The sequence below is a fragment of the Ceratotherium simum genome, chromosome 13 (genome assembly GCF_057802395.1).
Source record: "Ceratotherium simum simum isolate JZ-2026a chromosome 13, ASM5780239v1, whole genome shotgun sequence".
Lineage (NCBI taxonomy): Eukaryota > Metazoa > Chordata > Mammalia > Perissodactyla > Rhinocerotidae > Ceratotherium > Ceratotherium simum.
The window spans coordinates 36,799,017-36,824,345 of record NC_141912.1 but is presented as its reverse complement, the minus strand read 5'-3'; the positions used below and the strand labels follow the sequence as shown (position 1 = coordinate 36,824,345).

Here is a 25,329-nt window from a genome sequence, read left to right as displayed (position 1 = left end):
TGGGGGGAAATAAAAAAAAAAAAAACAGATGGTCCTGGTGGTGCGGGAGAAGACAAGGCTACCCCAGACTTGCAGAGAAGAGAGGCAGGCCTTGGTCTGGGTGCAGATATGCCTACTAGATCAGGGAAACGGCTAGAAAACAGACTAAATATTTTTCTTTTTTTTTTTTTTTAAAGATTTTATTTATTTTATTTTTTCCCCCCAAAGCCCCAGTAGATAGTTGTACGTCATAGCTGCACATCCTTCTAGTTGCTGTATGTGGGACTCGGCCTCAGGATGGACGGAGAAGTGGTGCCTCGATGCGCACCCGGGATCCGAACCCGGGCCACCAGCATTGCAGCGCGCGCACTTAACCACCAAGCCACAGGGCCGGCCCTAAATATTTTTCTAAAAGGTGACACACTGAAGGATATGAAAGGGAAATTGTTAAGGAGATGTTGTAAATACACTGGGGTGTTAAGATGCCAAAAAGAAAAGTCACAGGCATCACACACTGTAATCTAGTATAAACAGGGTTGGATTAATACAATTTTGACTGGATGCATTATGCAGTTTGGGAATTTATTTACCTAGTGATTTTCACTTGGTAGATAGAAATATTATCAATTTGTTTATTACCAAAGAATTTTTATTTTTCAATGACAATATATTTGCTGCCATTATTTAAAGCAGGTTCTAGGCAGAGTCACCTAGGACTATAACATTGGGGCAGGGACACAGGCATGGAGGATTTAATCTGTGGCGACAATGTGTACTTGGCCCCCAGATGACAAAGAATCTCACCATGGTCCACTGACAAAGACTATCGTTTTAGAAACATGCCATAGCACTACAACTGTCATGGGGTCACTATCTAGGGAGTGACTTTTCAAGCTGGGCTTACTTGACCTTTGGGGATCTCATTCTTAGAAATCCAAGCAACAATGTGAGGACCTGGAGGAGGCAGAGTCCTGAGGTCTGGAATGGCCACTCCCAGGAATGGGAGGTCTGTGAGCGCCAAGAGCCCAGGTGAAAACCATAAATGTGCAGTGGACCCAGCTCGTGTGCTTTCTTTGTCTCCGACAGCCCCCAGCCACCCGGGGACGGGAATGGGGAAGAAGGGAGGCTGTGGTGCTGCTCCTGGGAGGGAAGGGTAGGGAGACGGGGGCCTGTTAAGAAAGCATTTCAGGTGGGAAACTGTGGGACCCGCACTGTGAAGACCAGGAGGGGTGGACTGGAAAGAAGTGGCAAGCTTGGGGGCCTGGAGGTCCTCGTGGGGCTGAGGAGGAGGGTGATGGAAGTGAGGACCCCCAGAAACCACCCCAGAACTGCCTGATGTGAGCAGCCACCCTGAATTTGTGGGTATATAGCTCCACACCACCACTGACAGTGGAACTGCTTTCATGATTCAGAAAGAGGAGGTTGCTTTTTTCCCCCCTCATCTAATATTTTAAGCTGACTATGTTTACCTGCTGATATTCCCTAGGTAGGTATGATGTGACAAATATTCTACAGAAAGGAACTGAGGAACACAGGCATAAAGACAGAGTGGTGGTGTGAGGAGGGAGAAAGGAAAGATGGGAGGGAGGGGCAAGAGGCCACGTGAAGCGAGAGATTTTCTAGTACTTCAGGGTCAATGGTGATCTGGCTCCCAATCATGTCTCTGACCTCATCTCCTTCTATTCTCTTCCTCCCTCACTCCGCTACAGCCACATTAGCGCCCTGACTATTGCTCAAAAACACCAGCCGTGTTCCTGTTGCAGGGCCTTTGCATTTGCTTCCCTCTGCCTATAAGATTCTCTCCACACACGGCTCACTCTCCTCTTTCAGCTCAAATCTTACCTTCTCAGTGAGGCCTTCCCCAAGCTCTCTATTTAAAACTGCCGCAACCTCTTTCCTGCTTTATTTTTCGATACAGCATTTATCACCATCTGACATGTGATTTACTTAATTCTGGCTCCCTCCCCTTTCCCTACCACAACCCCCATGAGAGCAGGAGATTTTTTATCTGCTTTGTTCACTCCTTCATCCCCAGAGCCTAGAACAGTGCCCAGCACATAGGAGGTACCCAGTAAACGCCTACTGAATGAATGGAAGGAAGAAGAGTGGAGGGGAAGAAGGAACTAGAGCCAGATTCAAACTAATCCTGGATGCTCAAGAGTCTAAAAGAAACCCTTTATTACTGATCTGATTGAAGGCATGGGGTGAGTTCCAAAAGCAAAGATCAGATACTATCTGAGGCCTTCTCTTTTGCTCCCAAGAACTCCCTAAAAGGTTCCCCCAAAGAGCATATTGTCTCAAATATTAGTCTGGAAAAAGGGTGGACCTAGAATCTCCAACTGCCATGAAAGGGATGCTCTAAGATTGCCTCAAAATAAGAACAAGGATCAGCCAAGTCACCACCTGTGCTTGGAGGCGGATGAGCCCTGTAGTAGTTTCCTGTTGCCACTGTAACCAATTACCGCAAACTTAGTGACTTAAAACAAAACATTTATTCTCTAACAGCTCTGGAGGTCAAAAGCCCAAAATAAGTTTTACTGGGCCAAAACCAAGCTATTGGCAGGGCCGGGCTTCCTCCAGAGGTTCTAGGGGAGCATTTGTTTCCTTGCCTTTTCCAGCTTCTAGAGCTGCATTCTTTGAATTCCTTGGCCTCTTCCTCCATCTTCAGAGCCAGCAATGTAGCATCTTGCTGTAGTAGTCACACTGCCTTCTTCTGTATCACATCTCCCTTTGCTTTCCTCCTAAAAGGACGCTTGCAATTGCACTTAGGGCCTACTCAGACAATCCATGATAATCTCTCCTTAACAGGATTCTTAACTTAATCACATCTACAAAGTCCATTTTGCCATATATGGTAGCACCCACAGGTCCCAGGGGTTACAGCCTGGATATCTTTGGGGGCCACTACCCAACCTAACAAAGATACTCCAAGAGTTTGGAAGAAACACAGTTCAGACATCTGGTCCACAGGAAAGAAGAGTCAGATTGGGAGTCTTGGCAGCATCCTGGATCTGGGTCTTTCTCTTACCATAAATGCTTGCTATTAGTGCTGGGGCTGAGAAACCCTGTGCTAGAGGAAACAGAACTGGAGGCGAAGAAAGGAGAGTTATGAACAAGGAAATGTTTTAGGCAATTAAGGGAAACTGAGGAAAACCAACCTTGCTTGCTTGTTTGGAAAAGGGGATGATGAGTAGAGCTCTGGGTTCTGGCAAACTCAAGGATGGCCTGTTTGTGAGAGAGTGGGCCAGCAGACTGCTGTGTATGCAGGGCAGCCTGCTTGGCTAATGCTGCTGTTGGGAGAGTAAAGTTGGCTCACACTTCCATCAGAGTGGGAGCCAAGGAACTCTGTGCCTCTGAGGTCACAACTCTTGGATAAGGGAAGTGCCAAAAGTAGTGATAAGGATCAAGGAGTTAGAGCAGCTTACAAATGAAAGCAATGAAAATCTGTTTTTAAATATCTATTAGTATAATAATATAGAAATAAACTTAAGCAAGAGGTGGTTTTCCCATAACACGGGGGAGTCTCTCCCTTCAGTAACCTCTTCATTGAGAGAGCTCTTTCAAAGCTGTGTCACTAATAGCTGTGGAGAATTAAGTAATGGTCTCAGGAGAGCTGCTGAGATGACAACAAGGCTGGGTAGAAGTTAGGCTTTTAAGATTGGGCTCAAAAGAAAAGAAGGGGTGCCGGCAACGTACTTCCCAGAACGCCAAAACTGTTTAACAGAAGATGAAGACTCCCCTTTCTGAGGCTGGGCTCCTGGTGCCACAGCCTGTAAATCAGGGAAGGAAATGGTTCAGAAAGGCTTTCTCCCTGAGCTTACCACCTGAGGACCAAACTCAGTAGAAAGGGGACAAACCAGCACTTACTGAGGCTCATTTTAATCACTAACTCATGAACCCATACACTAGAGCTAAGAGTCACACCCAGGTTTGCCCAACCCCAAATCCACTCCAGCTCTTCCCATGGCCTCTTCTCAGACAGAAAGAGCTCCAGACACAGGGCAAGGACAGCGTGCTAAAACCCAGAAGCCAGGGCCCCAGGGAACCACAAAAGGAGCCAGCTCTTTGCTAACGCTGTAGTCCTTATAGAGTCTTCTCTCCATCTCAAGCAGTTCCTCCAATCTCGACCTCCTTCAAATTCTTTTAGGGCTGGCCCCGTGGCTTAGCGGTTAAGTGCACGCACTTGGCTGCTGGCGACCCGGGTTCGGATCCCGGGCGCGCACCGATGCACGGCTTCTCCGGCCATGCTGGGGCCGCGTCCCACATGCAGCAGCTAGAAGGACGTGCAGCTGTGACATACAACTATCTACTGGGGCTTTAGGGGAAAAAAATAAATAAATAAAATTATAAATATTAAAAAAAAAAAATTCTTTTTGCTGTTTTCCCCCTTGACCCCCTTCTTTTCCCCCCTCTTTCTCCCTCTCCCTACCATTCTCTAATTTGTCCCCCTCTTTCTCTCAACTTTGTTGTTTTGAAAAACAGCTATTTTTCAATAAAAATGTCATTTATGATCAATGTAATGGGTTTATTATTATTATATTAAATGAATTAACAAACTAGTGATTTTTTAAAATTCCTCAGTTTTAATTTCTATTACGGTAAACAAAAGTTCTTGGGGTCCTTAATAATTTTCAAGAGTGTAAAGGGGTCTTGAGGACAAAAAGTTTGAGAATCACTGTTTTACAATATTCGAAAGCTGACTTCAAAACTAACCAGCTTACTTTCTTTTTTTTTTTTTTTAATTTTATTTATTTATTTATTTTTTCCCCCAGAGCCCCAGTAGATAGTTGTCTGTCATAGCTGCACAACCTTCTAGTTGCTGTATGTGGGACGCGGCCTCAGCATGGCCGGAGAAGCGGTGCGTCGGTGCGCGCCCAGGATCCGAACCTCGGCCGCCAGTAGCGGAGCGCGTGCACTTAACCGCTAAGCCACGGGGCCGGCCCTAACCAGCTTACTTTCAAGGCCCAATCTGAAACCCAGTTTCTTTAGGGACAAAGCCAATCCTCAGTGATGACTTGCTCCTCTAAGTGAGTACCCCCGTACAGCACCATGTTCTTAGTACCCACCAGCTCTCTAACATTTTAAAAATGTTTTTGTGCATATGTCTTCTCTCCCCAACTAGGTTCCACACACACGGGGCAGGGGCAGCCAAGGACCACATCTGAAACGTCTGTCACAGCACCTGGCCCACACAAGTGCCTCAAATGGAAAGACTAAGATGGCAATCCCCCAGTTTTCTGAGATTAATACTAAACAATCTGACAAAGCTATAGCCTCATCTTTGTCAGGGGAAACTAAGAAAGAAAACTTCTGGCTGGGACTGGGAACTCAGAGTTCAGGTGCGAACCGGACAACTGACCCCTGGACACGCACAACTGCTGCCACTGTAGCTAGCTGCTGCTGAAACACATGACAAAGCAAACCAACTCGAGCTCTTCTGCTCCGGGGGAACTCTACCTCACCCCCTCTCAGGGAACCTCAGACCCTCCCAAACCCCCCTTCTTCCTCCTTCACATTTCCTTCAGGGGAAAGGACTTGGTATTGGTTTAAGAACAGGAGGGGCCCCTGCCTGAGGACTTCCTGCAAGATCCACAAACAACCTGACTCCAACAGACTGACAGACACATGGGCTCAGCACCCTATTTGGCAACAGGAAAACCCACAAGGTGTTAAAGGCAGAGAAAGGGAAGTGAAGCCCATAAACAGCTACTGGAATCACTGAACTTCAGAGATTAAAACAAATGAGACAGGCGCCCCACGTTTCCCCTGGCCCCCAGCAGAGACCCCACCATAGCCTGGCCTCCCAAATAGGAGGAACAATGAACATCGAATTCCTGGAGCTCCTCTTCTGAGAGATTACAAAACCTGCCAGGCATCCTGCAAACAAACAGGGAAACAGCAATGGGAAGCCCAGAGCATTGTTCACACTCTGGTGAGGACCTGCTACCCCAGCAGAGATAGAAGAAACAATTCTGTGTATTATGCCCAGCTCTCATATACGCCAGTAAACTACAGACCCATGTGCCAGGGACTGAATCTGTGTTTTTACTATCATCATTTCCCAAGTGCCTAGTACTGTGCCTGGCACAGTCAGCACTCGAGAATGTCTGTTGCACAAATGAAAGAGAATGATGGACACCATCTTTGTGGCCTGGCACTCATATGGGCAAAGAAGAAAGTCTGTTCATTTATTCACTCCACAAATGTTTATTTAGCATCTCCTCTGTGCCAGGTACCGTCCTAGACACAACAGGAAACAAAATAAGTCCCTGCCCTTGTGGAGTTTATGTTTTAGTGGGTGTAAAGGTAAAAATCTCAATGCTCCAGAAAAAACTATGTAAGCCACTGACATTCAATAATTATTTAATATGGGCCAGCCCCGTGGCTTAGCGGTTAAGTGCGCGCGCTCCGCTGCTGGCGGCCCAGGTTCGGATCCCTGGCGCGCACCAACGCACCGCTTCTCCGGCCGCGCTGAGGCCACGTCCCACATACAGCAACTAGAAGGATGTGCAGCAATGACATACAACTATCTACTGGGGCTTTGGGGGGAAAAAAATAAATAAATAAATAAAATTAAAAAATAATAATAATTATTTAATAAGTGCCCGCTGTGTGATGAGTACCAGGTGCTATGACAGCCACCTGGGATCTGGGACTCAGCCCTAGTGACATTACTTCGTCTTCTGGGCCAGGATCCTAAATCTGAGACATGTCCATCAGTTGTCAGAGGCCTCTGGGTAAGGAAAATGGGATTACCTCTTTGGTGCATCTGTCCTCATCTGTTGGTGAGCAGAAGCCACTGCGTGAGTACCACGTGCATGCCCAAAACACCACGCAACACTGCAGGATTGAAACAAACCCAACATCTTTAGCCGAGAGGCACCAGGGGTCAGAAAAGCAGCTCTAATAAGTTATAATTAAACACTAAGGCCGGCCCCGCGGCCTAGCGGTTAAGTGCATGCGCTCCGCTGCTGACGGCCCGGGTTTGGATCCCAGGCGCGCACCGGAGCACCACTTCTCCGGCCATGTTGAGGTCGTGTCCCACATACAACAACTGGAAGGATGTGCAGCTATGACATACAACTATCTACTGGGGCTTTGGGGGAAAAACAATAAATAAATTTACAAAATTAAAAAAAAAAAAAAACACTAGGGCTCAAAGAGTGCTCCTAAGACAAACTGGCTCTTCCTCTGTCCCTCACACACACACCCTGAGATGTTGTTATTCTGAGCCTGAGTCAGCAAATATTTCCCAATCCTGGAAGTAGTCTCTTCATTTTCAAGTATGCAGACAATGGCTTTGCTGATCTTACTAGGGTAGGGCAGAAGGAGCTGGCAAGGTGAAGGAGCTGGAGCCCAACACCCACCATGGGTGGCAGCTCACAAATGGAGATGCCCTGAGTCATGCTTGATTCCTTGACCAAAGCCCCATGGAGACAGGACTGAAGTCACACCCTAATCACCAGCCTCTGAGTTATGAAGGCCAGGAATCATCTGCCAAGGAAGAAGACCTACATGTCTGAAACCTGATGCAAGGAGCCATTTCCTCCCTGCCAAGCTCAAGCAAGTGCCCAGCTCTCCTCTGACGCTGTGGGAGCCAGTTGCTGCAAGGAGCTCCTCCTCCTAGATCCAAAGGCACAGAAAAATGCTCAGGGGCATCAAACCATCTGCAAGAAGCAGCCAATGGGCAATCTGGGACAACATGGCACAGACAAGGGCATCACGCACAGAACTTCTGACACGACACAAGCAAGAGCCTGGCAGAGCAAAGTCCATGGAGATACTGGGTAGGGAGGAAGAAGAGAGCGTTCCCATCGTGGACAATGTTGAGCAGTGGGGCGGCTCCTGGCACTTCCAGGACCTCCGAAGGGAGTGGAGGAGGGCCCCAGTTTAGCTTCCCAGCCTGGTAGGGAACACCCAAGGAGGTGGTTCTTGGTGACAGGACACAGCTGAAGCCTTTAGAAGGGACGGGTCCAATTCCTCCTGAGAGACTGGAGCTGCACTGTCCCAGGACATGCCAGGATCTACAGGCTCTGAGAACAGCTTGCACAACAGCCAGGACAGTTGCATTGTATCCAGAGGCCTGCTAGCTTCCCAGGCCAGTGCCCCACACTGGCTGTCCTCTCACCTTGGGGAAGGGACCTGAAGGACCACAGGTGTGCTAGAAGGTTGAATAAGGCAATTATTCTTGAGTGGGCTGAGGCATACCCCAAAGATGGAGGCAAGCAGTGGTGGAGAGGCAAGGAGAAAGGCAGCCAAACAGAAGAGCGGTTTGTTAAACTAAGGAGTTGATGGGCTAAACCATCCGTAGAGTAACATCAGGGGCCTATCTGCCCACACCTTTGAAAAAGAGAGGCAGGCTGACCCAGGCGCTGCAAAAATCACTGAATGGGAACTTGGTAACCGACAATCATCACCACCTATGCAGAAGACAAGGGAGTGGACAAACCGCAAGAAACTATCCGGCCAGGGCTGCTGGTGACCAAGCTGCTCCACAAGCACTGGGCTTGACCTCTTCTCAAGCCCTTCTCACTCGCCGCCTCAGTGGAGAGTACTCCTAAGGGGTAAGCAAAGACAGAAGAGAAGCAAACTGCTCATGAGTCAGGTGAAGTCCTGGGCAGCCAGAGACTGAACTAAATTACCACCAAACACACACCCTGAACTTCATCAGAATGACCTATTAAAACTCCTTTTGGTCCATTCTACCCAAATCCCCCTCAAGTGCTGCTTAGGATGGGTCTCAGGGGTCAGTAGAGAGGGGACTGGCTCAGCCATCCATGATCCTATTCCTTTCACAGAAAAGGCTCAGTGCATAAGAGTATTCCAAAACTTTAAAGTCTGGTCTAGCTGGTTCAGTTGGCTCTCCACCACAGCTCCTGAAGGTTGCCAATTCTGTGTGCAATTCTGGCTCAAAGACAGAGAGCACGATCCTCAAAAGAGGAGACCTAGAAACCCAGAGCCAGGTGAAACAACAGGCCTTCAATTCTAAACTTGAGAGTGGGTCACGCTGTCAGAATCCTCCAAGATCAGATTGGGCAGAAACAGAGGATATGTTATTCCCCGAAGATCTCTCTAGGGGACCCGCGCCAAATAAAGGAGCTCAAATTGAAGGCATCCGAAAAAAACTTTCTGCCTGGCAAGAAGATTAAACACCCAGACACATCACAAAGGTGGTGGGCTCTCCAGCCCCAGAGAGGATGATCTCCGTGACTGGAAGCAACTCAGGTTCCTCACACGGACTAACTAATGCAGCCCCACAACCTGCCCAGGCAGATATCGACCTGACGCCCCATGATACACCTGGGCAAAGGGAACAGAACTTCCGTGTCATCCTCCCTCTTGGATCCACAGGAAATTAAGCTCCCAAGGGAAAAAGAGGGAGACGAACCTTCAAGAGAACCTACCCAGTGACTGACATAAGAGGCCCTGACACATTCAGTGGTCAGAGATGCACAAGGGAAAATCAGCACCTGGTGCAAGCCACCAATAATAAAAGGGACAGACACCTGCCAGCCCCAGGGCTATCAGCTGGCAATCTATTTCAAAACTCAAAAGGAAAAAAATGTTCTGGAGCTAGTACAGAGGAAAAAGGTTGAGGACCAAAGGCACTCTCTGGGGCATAGCTTCTGGAGACTTCTCTTAGCTCTTAGGGATGGGGCATAGGGTGGAGGGTGGGAATGAGTGCTGAGACAGACTAAGGTATCAGGGTTTAAATGTATTCGAAACATCCAGAGAGGAAAGACACAGAGCCCTGTTTCCTGGAAGGGGAAAAGAGTTGGATGAGGCCTCCAGCTCTAACCCTGGCACACACCCAACTCAGCAGCCGGTCTCTCCCTAAGAGTTCCTGGAAATCAACAGACCCATAAGGGGGAAGTATTAAAGCTGTGATCGGAAGAATGGTCTACAAATTGGACATCATTCCTGATGCAACACCCCACCAAATTCCCCCACACAGAGATACCTGCTATTTACCACATTCAGCCCCTTACTTCAATCAGAAGCTGAACATCTCCATCCCACCCTACCCCACCCCACGGGCTTCTCAACTGCAAGCCAAGGGAAAGCAGAGAAGCGTGTGGAGCTAATGCTTCTCCCTGAAGCAGAGGCAAGGAACTGGGAGGGAAGGGGAGGTGGGTGACAGGAATGCAGGGGATAGGGCTGATAAGAAGGAAATCAGAAGAAGGGGCAAAAACACGACCTCCGGGAGGAGCCAGGACAGGAGCGGCTGAGGTAGACAGGGACTGCAGGCAAGGGGCTGAAAAAGCCTAATACCACTACGAGGAAGACGATGGGGAGCGGTAATACCGAGAGGGGTCAGGCAACGGGGGGGAAGGAGGGGACAGGGATGGGAAAAGACAGCAAAGACTGAGATGGCAAGGATGGGAGGACGAAGGCAGGAGACAAGGATAACGAGGGGGCCAGAGAAGATCCCCAAGGAGACCCTGGGTAGACAGGGCAATGGATTTGGGGACACCAGAGAAGAGATGAAGGAAGAGGTCAGAGGCAAGGGGAGTGGGAGAGGACCCCGAGCCTAAGACCCGGCTCTCAGAACACAGAGGTGGGAGATGATGGAGCCACGAGGCCCAAGAGGGGGCACAGAGTCGCCTGGGGGAGGACAAACAGCGATGGGGGTCCAAACGGCCGGGGGCGCAGGGGCAGCGGGGCGGGGCACCAGGACAGCAACGGACGAGCGCTGACCGGCTCCGACCTGAGCGCCGGGAAGCGGCAGCGGCTCGGTCCGCGGACCCCTGCCTCTCCCCCACCCCACTCCCCGCCGGGCCTTGCGCCTCAGCCCTGGTGGCCACCTCAGCCCGGGCCCACCGCTTCCCTCTGCTGCTCGCCTACCCGCTTCCCCCGACCCGGACGGACCTGTCCTGGCCACCTCCCGCGCCACCTCCGCCGTCCCGCAGGCTCCGCAGCACCCTCCGGCTCCTGCCAAAACTTTTCCCATTAATCCCAGCTCCGCGGCCGCCGCGGCGTCACACGCTGCGCGGCCCAGCCCCGGCCCCGCCCCCGCCAGCGCGACGTCACCGCGCACCACGCCCCACCTCCTCCACGCCCCTTTCCGCCCGGCCGCGGCCAATCACCGTGCCTCCTGGAGACCCCTGATTCTGCCACTCCGCCCACCGCACACTGCCCTTGGCCCGCCTGCAGCGCCCTCTGGTGCCGGATGCGGGCGCGGCGGCTGACGGAGGAGCTGGGAGGGAGCGCTGGGGCCAGTAAAACAAGTCTGGCAAGTATCACAACAGGAAATTTAAAGCTAGAAGGGAACTTAGAGGTCATCTAATCGAGCCTCCTCATCCTTCCAGTGAAGAAACAGTCCCAGAGAAGGTGCGTGACTTGCACTGAGAAGCAGTGATGAGGCTAGAACCCGGGTCTCCAGACTCCACTGGAGGAGACCGCGCTGCCTGTAATTTTAATAAAAGAGCTTTCCTCCCTCAAGAGGCTTTTGCAACTAGAAGTTTATGGTTCTGGACTTCTTACCTATCTTCCCATGTACTTATCTAATACGATTGCCCACCTAAATGGTGCAATCCTCCAGTGGAGCATCTTCCGTACTTTTGCAGAAAATTCTGTTCTCGCTTCTTAACCCAGGTCGTTAGGACCTGGAAGGGACCTGTTACTCCAACCTGTCCCTTCAGATATATCATAAAAAGGCACTTAGCAGCTGGGTTTGTCATCTGGCGATGAACAAAACCTGACTCACAGGTGTATGATCAATGGGTAACTCCCTCCTTTCCACCATCTTTAAAGTAAAGATTACTTCTCACCTCTTGCGCGCATACCACTCCTCAGGCCACGCCCTCAGATATCTGGACGGTAGAACTAGAGTGAATTTTTTTTTCTGCTGCTCTTTTTTTCCTACTACTTGAAATGAATTTGCATTACTTTTGTAATTCAGACATCAACCTCCTTGCCCTTTGAGATTGAAATAAGAATGGATTGTGGAAGTCAAAGCCTCCCCTAAGATTTCTGGGGATTTTTATTCTCCTAAACATCTCTGCCTCTGGGCTCCTGATTCTGCCAGGCTGGGCTGTTGCAGTTCCACAGTTCGGAAATGTAGAGATGAAACTCAGCCCTTCCTGAGCACTGCCCACGCCTCTTCCCACACAAAACATTCATGGATATAGAAGACATTATGATGATGTCATAATCACATGATGGGCAGAGTCACATGATGCATTGCAAACAGCTTAAACTCACACATCAGACATTCTTTAAAGTCCTTTCCACACCCCCCAGTGAAGTTTTCTAATTGGCGCTTCACTCCTTAGGGACCGGCCTTTTCCAAATCACTACCTCTCCTCCCTGCCCCACCGTTCTTTCTTTTATCCCATTCTCTCTGGAGAAAAAACAAATTCCTCTTGCTTTCCAGGCGGAAAGAGACATCTTAACTGTTTCTCTTTATTGCTAGGGTTCCTGCCAGCACTCATGCCCTGAAGCACTCACTTTCTCCCCTAAGGGGCTTATTTCCCCTAATAAAGACAGCTCCCTCCCTAAAAGAAATTCTGGGAGCACTAGGATATTACATATTTCACTTCATTTCGTTTTTATATTAAAAATGATATATATAATATTTAATATAACATTTAATAAATATATTTAATGCTCAGACCCCATAATTCCATTTCTCATTGCATTATTATTTAAAACTACAAAAAACTGGAGATAACCTAACTGTCCAACAACAGAGAAATGTTTAGGTAAATTATGCTGTATGCTCCTGATGGAATATTATGCAGCCATTAAAAACGATGCCTACAAAGAGTTGGTGAAAATATGAAAAAATGTTATGATCTGATATTCATTGGAAAAAAGCAGAATCTGACGATATGTATAGAATATATAGATATGTATACCATTTGGAAAACAACATTTAGCATTAAAAACTGGAAGGAAACTGACTAATGTTATAAGCACATATCTTTGGGTTGTGGTTCTGTGAGTAATTATCTTTCTATATTTTTATTCTGAACTTTTTTCATAATGAAAATATGGTTTGTTTTTTAAGAACAAAAAAGAAAAGTCTTCCTTATATTGAACAAAAATTTATATCCTCTGGTGCTCCTATTCAATAGTCTTAGGTCTATCCCTTGGAGGTAAACTAAGTGATATTGTTTTCCATATAGAAGCCCTTCTGATGTTTGACCCCCCCATTCTCTTATATTTTTTCTTCTTCAAGCTACAACATCCCTAGTTCCTCACATAAAATGATTATGGTTTCCTTTACCACCCAGATTGCTGGCTTCAGAATGTGCCATTTTATGTATATCCATCTCCTTCAAGGCTTTCCTTGCTTTGAGCCATCTAACTTTGGAATCCCCTTCCTATATTTGGGGAATCTCCCAATTTAGACTCTTCCTCCACTGTAGAGGCTGAAAATGTCTGGCGTTTGCTTCCGGCCTCCTTTGCAGCTAGAGCATAGCCACATGACCAGGCTCCACCAATCAGATGCCGGGAAGAGGAAGCCCTAGGGACCACACATAATTCATTCAGGTAAGTGACAGAGCAGCAGCTCCACCTGATTTCCGGTTGTAAGAAGCAGCAGTTGTAGGAGCAGCATCCAGCACTGGTGATATTAGCCATGGAAACAGCAGCGTCTATACCCAGAGGTGGCAGCTGGGGTGTCTTCATAAGAACCGTTGTGTGCCCTGATTTGGGGTGTCGTTCCTGACTATACAGCCTCCAAGCTGGCTCTCTCGTCCTCCCAATTATTTAAGCAACTCCTCTATACTCTATTAATAAATTCCTTTTTGGGAGTGGGGTGCAGGAGGAGGAAGATTAGCCCTGAACTAACGTCTGTTGCCAATCCTCCTCTTTTTGCTGAGGAAGACTGGCCCTGGGCTAACATCTGTGCCCATATTCCTCTACTGTATATGGGACGCTGCCACAGCATGGCTTGAGAAGCGGTGCGTGGGTTTGCGCCCGGGGTCGGAACCTGCAGTCCGCAGGCCCCGGAAGCGGAGTGCCCGAACTTAACCGCTATGCCATCAGGCCGGCCCCAATAAATTCTTTTTTTTACTTAAATCAGTTTCTGTTACTTGAATCAAAAACCCAGACTAATACAGCTTCCCCCAATCTTCATTTTGACCAGATTTGCCCACAGGCACAGCTCCAAGTGGGAAAAGTTGGTCCCTGCCAAGACTCTGCAACCCTTGCCAAAGCAGCCAGCAAGCTCAGCTGCCCAAACCTGCTCTGATGCCCAATTACAGTGTAACTTGAACGATAACTTACAGTGTGGGGTAAGGCTAGATCTACTTTGAATTAGATTCCAACTTCCTCCACAGCCATTTCAGGCTCCCGCCAGCAGGTGGCGACCTGCTCAGCCTCCTGAAATCAGCCTCCTCCATCCAGGTCTCACCTACGGCAGGAGCCTGAGAGGCAACTTGCAGCTGACTCCTCTTCTGCCTGGGTAGACGTTGTGCTTGAGGAGGAGGCTCCTTGCATATCCCGGCAACAGTTTGCGACAAGCCTCTTGCCCACCAGCCGGTCGCCCCACCTCCCCAGCCTTCCTCAGCTTCAATCCACAGGCGGATGACCTGGGACCACAACGGCTGTGCTTTCCACTTGACCCCCAGAGTTTATGGGTATCTCTGAGGGCATCGGAGATTGCATACATTCGTCTTTGTTCAGGATGTTGGAAAGGACAGAGGAGTTACTTTTTGTGTGTGTGTGAGGAAGATGAGCCCTGAGCTAAAATCTGTTGCCAATCCTCCTCTTTTTGCTGAGGAAGATTGGCCCTGGGCTAACATCCATGCCCATCTTCCTGTACTTTATATGGCACGCTGCCACAGCATGGCTTGACCAGGAGGGCGTAGGTGCGCGCCCGGGACCTGACTTGCGAACCCTCCGGCCGGGGATGCCGAGCCCGCGCACTTAACCACTACGCCACCTGGCCGGCCCCCAGAGGGGTTGCTTTCTAATCCTGGTATTAAAAGACTGGAAACTATCTTCTCCTGCCCCCTAGTAATGTCCTCCAAGACTGACAGCTTCTCGTGCCAGTCTCAATGTGCATTGCATCCAGGCATCAGGGTGATCTTCCTTTCACTATCGCACACCCCAACCGTCAGCGCCTCCCTGTGTCCCATCATGGAACATTTAAAAGCTTGAAGTGGGGCCGGCCCCATGGCTTAGCGGTTAAGTGCGCGCGCTCTGCTGCTGGCGGCCTGGGGTCCGGATCCCGGGCGCGCACGGACGCACCGCTTCTCCGGCCATGCTGAGGCCGCCTCCCACATGCAGCGACTGGAAGGATGTGCAGCTATGACATGCAACTATCTACTGGGGTTTTGGGGGAAAAAATAAATTAAAAAAAAAATTATTAAAAAAATAAAAGCTTGAAATGGACCCCATTTACGGGTCCCCATTACAGGTGAGGCAACAGGCTTAGGGGTTGGTTGGCTTGCCACTTCAAGTCTAAAGTCTACCTAGCTTCCAAGAATGTCTCTAATGAGGCCTCGTTCTACCTTTCTAGTACGGGTCCTTCATAGTAGGTCCTTCATTTTTTGCCCCCTACTCCTAAAAAAATATATAAGAACTATACAGCTCCTTGCACATCTTTAAGGTGACATCTAATACTTTTCATCATTAGTTTAAAACTTAGTTGCAGAGGATGGATGTAATTTCTACTCTTTTATAAATACATTTTAATATAAAACTGCTATATTACCCTTTTAAATGTATCAAATAAGACTTAAATCCCAGAGTGATTTGACGCTCACCATCATTCATCTTAAAAATACATGAACAGGGCCAGCCCCATGGCTTAGCGGTTAAGTGAGCGCGCTCCGCTGCTGGAGACCCAGGTTCGGATCCCGGGCGCGCACTGACGCACTGCTTCTCCGGCCATGCTGAGGCCGCGTCCCACATACGGCAACTAGAAGGAAGTGCAACTATGACATACAACTATCTACTGGGGCTTTGGGGGAAAAAAAAAAATAAATAAAATTATAAAAAAAAAAAAATACATGAACATGGGCCGGACCCGTGGCTTAGCAGTTAAGTGCGCGCGCTCCGCTGCTGGCGGCCCGGGTTCGGATCTGGGCGCGCACCAACGCACCGCTTCTCCGGCCATGATGAGGCCGCGTCCCACATACAGCAACTAGAAGGATGTACAACTACCTACTGGGGCTTTGGGGAGAAAAAGGGGAAAAAAAAAAAAAGGGAGGATTGGCAATAGATGTTAGCTCAGAGCGGGTCTTCCTCAGCAAAAAGAGGAGGATTAGCATGGATGTTAGCTCAGGGCTGATCTTCCTCACACACACACACACAAAATACATGAACAAACTCTTCTTTAGCAGTCAAACATTTTACATTTTCTCTTTTCTCCTTGTATTTGTGTTTCCATTCGCCTTTCCCCTCAAAAATCTAATCTTAATGTAACGTATATGCTGGAAAGTCTTTTATTGATCATCATATCATACATCTCTGCAGCCAAAATACATATATAAGTTGAAATTTAAAAAATTTTTGTGTTGGGCCGGCCCCGTGGCTTAGCGGTTAAGTGCGTGCGCTCCGCTGCCGGCGGCCCGGGTTCGGATCCCGGGTGTGCACCGAGGCACCACTCCTCCAGCCATGCTGAGGCCGCGTCCCACATACAGCAACTAGAAAGATGTGCAGCTATGACAGACAACTATGTACTGGGGCTTTGGGGGAAAAATAAATAAATAAAAAAAAAAAAAATAAAAAAAAAAAATAAAAAATAAAAAATTTTTGTGTTATGTAACTATAAAGCTCTAAATGAGACATTTTCTTCTGATTTGAGTGGCCATTACAAATATTAGTAATATCCAATTGATCAAAACAACATGAATATTATGATTTTTATAAATATTATACATAAACACAAAAAATACATTGGAAATGTATTTCTTTTTTTTTTTAAAGATTTTATTTATTTATTTTTCCCCCCAAAGCCCCAGTAGATAGTTGTATGTCATAGCTGCACATCCTTCTAGTCGCTGTATGTGGGATTCGGCCTCAGGATGGACGGAGAAGTGGTGCCTCGGTGCGCGCCCGGGATCCGAACCTGGGCCACCAGCATCGGAGCGCGTGCACTTAACCACCAAGCCACGGGGCCGGCCCATGAAATGTATTTCTTAATGAAATGGATGAGCTACTTTTTTCCCCCAGGTAGTTCATATGTTTGTAGTTGAATATCACTTATTGCTAGTGATGGTGCTCAGGGCAAGCTACCCCAGGAGGCACCACTCTGGTATGCGGATTATTTCCAGCTGAAGACAAGAAGGACTCAGAGAACTCAGGAAGAATATTTGAGTTTCCCCTCCCAAACTGCCTAAAGAATTTAAAACAAAAGATCTGTTTCAGGAAGGAGTTATTATCATGATGGCTATAAAGATAATGTAGGATAGAGGTTACAATAGAAAAGGCACCAACAAGCCCATCTTATCGGAAGTTCTGTCTCTCTGGTCACATTTTCTGGATGGCCCTGCGAGGAGCTGCCAATCATTTACAAGAGAAGTCTCCATTTGTAAAGGTATCTCCCTCTCTGTATTGGGAAGAGGGGGGATGACCTCATTTCTAGAAACTTATCAATGTGGAAGGTGAGGCCTTAAAACTGCATAATAAACTTTCCTCTTGTTTACTGTGCTTTAGTGGTAATCTCCTGTAACTGACACCCCCACCCCCAACATCCTCCTTTGTCATTGGCTGAACAGGGTATTTAAGACGAGAATTTCTGCTATTGTGTTGAGAAACGCAGTGTCCCTGCTTTCTCCCATGTATACATGTTATTAAACTTGGTATTATTTTCTCCTGCTAACCTGTCTTGTTAATTATTTGGCCAGCCATAAGAACCTTAAGGAAAAGGGCAGAGGGAGATTCTCCCTCTCTTCCGACACTAGAATGAGATAGCATTCAGTGTCAATTCTAGTCCTATTTTTTCATTTTTAAGCTGAGAAACCTTCTTCACATAAGTAAGTAGATGAGAATTGAGAGTTTTGATATACAGTAGCAATGGCATCCAATTCTGAGTTGTTTGCCAAAAAAAATCACAGAGATCTATTATAAAAAAATATTGTTAATGATTTTTTCAGCTGACAATGTGATTTAAGTCCTTCCAGGTTTTGAAAGCAAAGATTTGGAAAACTTCTAACTTGAAAACAAAAAGAATTTGTTGCCCAGCTTTTGAGCCATTCACTTTCTCAGCACCCACAGTCCTACACCAGCATTTCAACAGTGTTCCAGGAGTTTTACCCCTCTGGGTTGTCCACTATTGAAGGGTGGTGGATGGTGAGTGGTGAGCCTTGTTACTGAAAGCAGGGAAGGAGAAATTGCGAAAGAGGAAAGCAGATTTGGTATTATCGGGGGAAGAGGGAGAATCTCCCTCTGCCCTTTCCCTTAAGGTTCTTATGGCTGGCCAAATAATTAACAAGACAGGTTAGCAGGAGAAAATAATACCAAGTTTAATAACATGTATACATGGGAAAAAGCAGGGACACTGCGTTTCTCAACACAATAGCAGAAATTCTCGTCTTGTCTTAAATACCCTGTTCAGCCAATGACAAAGGAGGATGTTGGGGGGGGTGAGTCAGTTACAGGAGATTACCACTAAAGCACAGTAAACAAGAGTAAGGTTATTAGCAGATTTAAGGCCTCACCTTCCACATTGATAAGCTTCTAGAAATGAGGCCATCCCCCCCTTCCCAAAACAGAGAGGGAGATACATTTACAAATGGAGATTTCCCTTATAAATGTAAATGTTTGTCTGGCAACTCCTTGCAGGGCCATCCAGAGAATGTGGCCAGAGAGACAGAACTTCTGATAAGATGGGCTTGTTGGTGCCTTTCCTATTGTAACATTTATCCTACGTTATCTTTACAGCCATCATGATAGAAGATCTGTTCCAGGAAGGAGCCACCATGTCAAATTCTTTAGGCAGTTAGTGGGGGAGGTCAAATGTCCCTCAGAGAAAACAATCAAGGTAAAGAGATAGATTTCAGGGTGACCAAATCTTGATCTCCCACAGTCCCGCCTTTGAAACTAGAAGTTTCACAGTCCTTTTGAAACTTAAAGAAGTTTCATAGTCCAGAAGCTGAGTTGGTAGATTGTTTCATCTCACTGAACACATTCCTTAGTCCTGATAATAGATCAGTTCAATTAAGTTCATTTCAGAAGGTGGTGATGCAGGTGGGCTCTCAAGGTGATGCCTATATTATGGAAGCAAGCAATCAAGTATTTAATAGAAGCATTTCTGTGTAAACGAAAGAAAAACAAAGTTAATGGTTGGAGCAAGTTGTAAAGCAGTTTTTGAGTTTAGAGGACAGCCAGTTAAGGTTTTAGATGTCAGCGTCAAAGCATCTCTTGCAGTTTAAAATGTCTCTGATGGTGTCGTCAGGTCATCTCTGAAGTTTATACCAAGTCCATCAGCTTTAGTTTGTAAGGCTTCAGGAAAAAGGGCAGGTTCAATTTTTAGCGATTCCAAATGAAAATGATGGAAAAAAAATCAAAAACGTTAGTTTGGGTATCTGTAGCCAGATATTTCAGGAGACTAGAAGAAATCAGGATCCAGTCCAGTAAACAAATATAAAACAAAAACCTCAAAAGACAATTAACAAAACTAGGATCTAATATCTGCAAATGTATACTATAGTTTTTACTGAAATATAATTTTTCTCTCTAAAATTACCCTCATTTTTATTAAGATAGCCAAATTAAAACTAACTAGTTTGCAAAATAAGTCTAGTTCCAATAGAGTTGGCCCAATTATTTACATAAGTACAGCAAGAATAGCCAATGATCACATAGGCTCTTTTAAATCTGTTTTGCTGGAACTTTTTATAAGGAATCTCAGATTGAACTTCAAAGGCCTCTCGAGGCCAGGAAAGCCAAGCCAAGGATTTTGTCATCAGACTTCGCCTGCAATACCTACAGATTTGGGTGAATTCCTCTCTTCCGAGGTTCCCCCAAAATATTTCGAGGTTCCTTGTACCTGCCAGAGAAGTGACATTCTTTACTTATCCTGGTAAGTGCTGCTTGGAACATAAGGTACCAGGCCAATATTTCCACGTGGCTTTATTCCATCAAGTCCAATCTTCATTCCTTAAAAGCTGTATGGTTATATCGCAAATATGATGTTCCAGTCACAGCCTTGGTAATATAACCAGTGTTTCTAATTGTGTCCTGTTATAAGGAGAACAGATTCTTATTGAACTTATGCAAATAACTATATTGCCATGAAAACAACAATACTCACTCACTAAGAGTTTTTAAATTCTGGAGGGATCAGGTAGAGAGAAAAAGAGAAATATTTCAATTTTGCTTACAAAAGTATCATTTACTAAATTGCTATAAATCATAGCTAACTCAAGAGAAAAGAGAAAAAGTTTTCCTTAAATCTGAAAAAACAAAACATTAAAAATTCAGCAATACTTTAAATGAAAAATCATAAAAATTATAATCATCCTTCTCAGTTCATTTAGTCCTGTGTAATCCATTCTCAATCCCAATCTTTTTGTTAGCAGCTTCATGAAGTCATCAGTTTCTCCATCAGATTTCTGTAATTTCTTACCAAGTTCACTTCTATGATCAGAAAGTTTGTCAGAAACTCGTATTCTAGAGTAAGTGTTAAAGTCCTTTTCATGAACTTCTCTGAAGATGAAACATATTTTGCAAAAGCATTAGTGCAAAGAAATAAGTCTGTAAACAACAAGACCTCAAAATGGCAATTGACAAGGAAATTTGGTTAATTTTGTGACATACAACATTTTAAAATAATAATAACCAGATGGGCCGGCACCATGGCTTAGTGGTTAAGTGCGTGCGCTCCACTGCTGGCGGCCTGGGTTCGGATCCCGGGCGCGCACCAACGCACCGCTTCTCTGGCCATGCTGAGGCCGCGCCCCACATACAACTAGAAGGATGTGCAGCTATGACGTACAACTATCTACTGGGGCTTTGGGGGAAAAATAAATAAAATTAAAAAAAATAATAATAATAGTAATAACCAGAATTATGACTGATAACCAGGACAGATCAGAATTTCAGTAATGTTATACAATTTTAAAACACCTATATCAATAACATTTGCCCACATAATAGCACCTAAGCAGACTTATCATCACTTGTCTGACAATGCTTTCCATGTAATTTAACATACTGAATAAGCCTAATAAGTTTAGTATCTTTCTCCTTATAGGAAGAGATCAAATTTCTTTGAGAAGTTCCAGGGCCCTTTGAAAATTCTCAAAGAAGAAAAAAGTAAAAAAAAGACTTTATTTAAGATATGAATTTTGGGGAGCTTGTCAAAAATATAAAAAGTCAAAGCAAACAGAGCATTAACAGTCTAAAAAGCCTTAATAGAGAGACCTCAGTCTTTTGAACACAGGAAATTATTTTAACAGTTTTTTTTTTTTTTTTTCTGTCTTTTAGGTAGACTTACCCAAAGGTAAAGAAAAATCTTTTATAACCTCTTTATCAAGTTCAAGAAAATTATCCTTTTAAGAGAAATAAGACCAAATTATAATTTTGTATGAGCTTACTTCTGATATTAAAACTCATTTACTTAATTAAATTCATTTCAATCTTAGCCAACTTGACCATGCAAAAACTCCTTTTCCAGAATTCCTCTTCCACAAACCTATAACTTTCTTTTTACATTCAGAATTTGTCCCATGTCTTTTTTTTCTGTCCTAGTACTTGAAGACAAATTTATCTTTCTTAATCAAACAAAATATTTCCAGTCTTTGTATTTTTTTAAAATATATCTTACTTTCCTTGTACACAGACATATTTTTCTTAATTTTTAGTAACTTCAATCACATATACTAATTAGAAATTTTAACCATTAGAAGCCTTAATTTGTAAGTAAAAACTAAGTAAACAAATATAAACTTTCTTTTACATTAGTATCTTGTGGTTTGGAAAATTTATAAACACTTCATAACTTCTAGAAATATGTTACTTTATAGTACAATCTTTTAATAAAACACGTTTACCAATAGACCCAAAACACCTTTTAGTTTTCCTGTAATGAAAAGCCAAAAGTAGACAAACGTACATTTAGCAATCAATGTCTAATATCTTATGTTATTTGGAAATGATCTAGATACTCAATTGAATTTTTATCATAAAATTTAGCAAAACTCTAAAGTTTTAAGTTACCAAAAAGAGTTTGGAAGCTGTAACCACCATAACACATAATTATTATTTAAAGTTCACCCAACATTTATCTTTTTCACAACTATTTAGTTACTTGTTCCCAATAATTATTTAGATTGCCTAGAAGACTTCATAAGACTTCCGATAAAATTAGCCATCATTTAAATTACTATTTTTGTTAACCAGTTCTGTAATAGAAATAACATCAGTTTTTTCCTACAAAATTTCATGTAAATTTCATCACCTCTTATACCTCTAAACATAGTTATCATTAAGACTTTTATCAATAGGTCTTGGTCTTCTAATTTTGGACAAGGGAAGCATTCCCAGTCAGACATTTTAAAACATACTCAGGCAAAGTTGATGTAACCTCTTTATATAAAATTAGCGCAAACATTCCAACCTTTATAATCTTATCAACACTTACACTTTTACATGTTCTCAATTCAATTGTAACCTGAGTCAAGGTCTTAAGGCTACTCAAATTTTTCCCTTCTTTTTTCTGGCCTTTTCTTAGGTACCAAATAAATAATTATGTGAGAACTCTCAAAACAATTTTTTTCCCCAATTTAGAAGTTTTTCCAATTCAAAAGGATTCGTCGTCTGGCCATTGACAAGTAGGATCTTCATTTGTACATTTATTTTAATAGTGACTTGATCCAATAAGCCTTTTTAAGGAAAGACCTGGAGGTAACTTTCCACGCTTAGAATAAATCTTTACCGTGGACGCAAGAGGCGTCCCTGGTGAGGGCGAAGATGATGTAGCCCCCATGATCCACAGAATTCACTCCCAAAGATATTCAGAGAAAGTAAAAACCTTCGTTGCACAGGCGGTAAGGATGGTGTAGTGAAAATGGTGTCTCCAGTCTCCCACAATAGTGTGGGATGCCTCCAGTCACAGACCCGCTAATCTGTGACACAGGGCAGGCGATACTGGAATGGGATTTTTCCAGCACTAACAAGCAAAGAAGGTTAAGACGACAAAAGCCCTTATGGACTGGGCCCTTTATGACAAACTCCCCTGAGAGCTTGGCCCAGCCGGACAAAGAGACAGTTCGGAACCCCAGTCTACTCGACTGGCCACCAAGGGGCACTCCGGTAAATGCACCTTCCGTATGGTGGAGACCAAGGAGAATATTCTCACTGGTCACAAAGCCAAGTTTTCTCAGGACACAGAACAAGACAGAGACTACTCTGGGAGGAAAAAGGATCAAGATCAAAACCAAGAGTACTCTACCAAATTTAAACCAAGAGTCACTAAAAGCACAAGAAACTAGTTTCCCAAATATTTTCTCCTGCCAATCTAAATTTAGAAAGAGAAAAAATTCTCACCACTTCCTTCCGCCGGACCCCGCAGATATAGATTCCAGGAGGCTGACATGGTCAGAAGTCTCACCTTTTGCCGGCTTTTGTCAGGCCTTCCTGTATCTCATCATCTGCAGTAGTCCAGGGAGAAGGCAGGTCTTCCAGCCAGAGAAGGCAACTTGCCAGCCAGTGTGGATCCTGGCGACTACGCCAAAACTGTCGGGATAAGAGGGAGAATCTCCCTCTGCCCTTTCCTTTAAGGTTCTTATGGCTGGCCAAATAATTAACAAGACAGGTTAGCAGGAGAAAATAATACCAAGTTTAATAACATGTATACATGGGAGAAAGCAGGGACACTGCGTTTCTCAACACAATAGCAGAAATTCTCGTCTTAAATACCCTGTTCAGCCAATGACAAAGGAGGATGTTGCTGGGGGTGGGGGGGGGGGAGTCAGTTACAGGAGATTACCACTAAAGCACAGTAAACAAGAGTAAGGTTATTACGCAGATTTAAGGCCTCACCTTCCACATTGATAAGCTTCTAGAAATGAGGCCATCCCCCCCTCTTCCCAAAACAGAGAGGGAGATACCTTTACAAATGGAGATTTCCCTTATAAATGTAAATGTTTGTCTGGCAACTCCTTGCAGGGCCATCCAGAGAATGTGGCCAGAGAGACAGAACTTCCCATAAGATGGGCTTGTTGGTGCCTTTCCTATTGTAACATTTATCCTACATTATCTTTACAGCCATCATGATAGAAGATCTGTTCCAGGAAGGAGCCACCATGTCAAATTCTTTAGGCAGTTAGTGCGGGAGGTCAAATGTCCCTCAGAGAAAACAATCAAGGTAAAGAGATAGATTTCAGGGTGACCAAATCTTGATCTCCTACAGTATAGAGAACACTTGGAAATTGAGGATCTACAAATTGATTTTCTTAAAACTTGTACCCTAGAGATACCCCACTCCAATTAGAGGACCATTGATCCTCTCATCCAATATCCAAAGTCCAAACTTCTTGTGCCCATAAATGTATTATGCTTCTTTCTACTTGTGTTGTCCCCATGTTCTCCTACTATCCTTTCTTATTTATTAAAAATTTTAAGGGCCATCTCAAATGCCAGCTCCTACCCAATGCTTCCCTTTTTTCTGAATTCCTACTGCACTTAGAGTTTGAACCTCACTCCCCATCCCTGAAATATGTATCAAGTTATACTTGCAGCTTTGTTTCATGACACTTTTTTTTTTCCTTTTTGGTGAGGAAGATTGGCCCTGAGCTAACATCTGTGCCCATCTTCCTCTATTTTGTATGTGGGATGCTGCCACAGCGTGGCTTGATGAGCGGTGCGTGCCTCTGCGCCCGGCATTCAAGCCTGTGAACCCCGGGCCACTGAAGTGGAGCACGCGAACTTGAACACTACGCCACCAGCCATCCCCATCATGACACTTTATTTATATATTTTTATTTATTTATTTTTTTTTGCTAAGGAAGAGTAGCCCTAAACTAACACCTGTTGCCAATCCTCCTCTTTTTTGCTGAGGAAGATTGGCCCTGGGCTAACATCTGTGACCATCTTCCTCTACTTTACATGGGATGCTGCCACAGCATGGCTTGACAAGCGGTGCATCAGTCTGCGCCAGGGATCCGAACCTCTGAACCCTGGGCCGCCGAAGCAGAGAGTGCAAACTTAACTGCTATGCCACCAGGCCGGCCCATCATGACACTTTAAATAATGAAGTTCCCTGCAATAAAGTTTGGTGTACTTGCAAAAGATATGAACTTTGATATCAGATACCACATAAGCTCCAGGAGGGCAGGGACCCTGTCTGTTTTGTTCTGTGCCATATAGCCAGCACCTAGCACAATACGTGACATAGGAGCTTAATAAATAATTTGTTGAATAAATGAATGGACTTGAGTTTGAATCTTA

The 25,329-nt window shown here is 45.1% G+C and overlaps 1 protein-coding gene across 4 annotated transcripts in view; it reads right to left on the bottom strand.

Annotated features, from left to right (window-relative positions):
* PPARD (peroxisome proliferator activated receptor delta) overlaps positions 1-10,972 on the bottom strand; it is a 77,116-nt gene extending 66,144 nt beyond the window's left edge. The window contains exons 1-3 of one of the 4 annotated variants that reach the window (XM_087438500.1): positions 10,849-10,954; positions 8,429-8,536; positions 6,736-6,819 (exon numbers count right to left, since the gene is read on the bottom strand). The gene's annotated coding sequence lies outside the window, so the exon portion shown is untranslated. Of the gene's footprint in view, positions 1-6,735; positions 6,820-8,428; positions 8,537-10,848 lie in introns of all 4 variants that reach the window. The other 3 variants (XM_004424228.3, XM_087438501.1, XM_087438502.1) reach the window with 3 other exon arrangements.
* Positions 10,973-25,329: the final 14,357 nt, after the last annotated feature.